This window comes from Benincasa hispida, chromosome 7 (genome assembly GCF_009727055.1).
Source record: "Benincasa hispida cultivar B227 chromosome 7, ASM972705v1, whole genome shotgun sequence".
In the NCBI taxonomy this organism is placed as follows: Eukaryota; Viridiplantae; Streptophyta; class Magnoliopsida; order Cucurbitales; family Cucurbitaceae; genus Benincasa; species Benincasa hispida.
The window spans coordinates 43,092,796-43,093,894 of record NC_052355.1 but is presented as its reverse complement, the minus strand read 5'-3'; the positions used below and the strand labels follow the sequence as shown (position 1 = coordinate 43,093,894).

Here is a 1,099-nt window from a genome sequence, read left to right as displayed (position 1 = left end):
TTTGAAATCAACCAAAAAGATAAATTAGAATAATTGAAAACTTGATGAGAAGTTAATTGAGATGTGTTACGTTATGATAGATATTTGATTAGAATATTCGATTATAAATTAGAATATTCACTAAAAGTAATTTTCATTCATTAAAAATTATTCTCAAAAATATATATTTTTCATTATATTTCGCGAGTGCAATTTAAATATTTTTCTATACAAGATAATTTTCAACAAAAAAAAAAAAATTCAAAGATCCATTTGACAATAATTTTTTAATTTGTTTTTTATTTTTGGATAATTTATGGAAGGGAGTAATTGAACCACTCACTTTTGAAGTTGGATAGTACAATCATTTTGTCAATTTTAGAATTTTTTTAAAAAAAATTATGAAAACAAATTTAATATATAAAAACAAAAGTATTTTTTACAAACAAATAAAATAAATGAAATCAGATTGAAAGATGGTGTGAATTCCATTCCATATAATATGGCCGCTGGAACTATTTCATATTTGGGCCTAGCGTCGGCCCAGTCAGAAAATAAATCCGCTTTATATTTAGCATAAAAAAGAGCTAAAAAATGGGAATAAAAATATGGCCCATGCAGGTTTCGAACCTGCGACCTTCGCGTTATTAGCACGACGCTCTAACCAACTGAGCTAATAGGCCACATTTAATCAAGCTTCTTTGTATTATATTTAAATTCATTATTGTCACTTCTATTTCAATCTTCTCCAGAAAGCTACGTTGCAGGTAAAAATAACACTATTACAAGGATTACAAAATAAAAATAGAACATTATATATGTGGTAGCACCTTTTGAAATTCACAAAAATAATAAAAATATAAAAATAGAAATATCCTATTGGAAAATACTTAAGAAAAAACCACTTTTCCCTTTCAAGTTTCTAACATTGGCAAGGTGCCTCTCAAACTCTACATTAAAATAGTCTTTATAATCGTCGTAAAAAATCACTCTTCTGTTTTTAACTCAATAACAAGCTTAGAAATATTTGAATGTTTGACCTCTTGATCGAAATATGTTCAAGCTAGGTGAAAATTCACATATATTTGATCAATTATAAAATATATATTTTGATAATGTC

General features: G+C 26.1%; 1 non-coding gene across 1 annotated transcript; it reads right to left on the bottom strand.

The window, feature by feature from the left end:
• Window positions 1-588: 588 nt before the first annotated feature.
• Window positions 589-662, bottom strand: TRNAI-AAU. Its single transcript has one exon. It is a non-coding gene; the product is annotated as a tRNA-Ile (tRNA).
• Window positions 663-1,099: the final 437 nt, after the last annotated feature.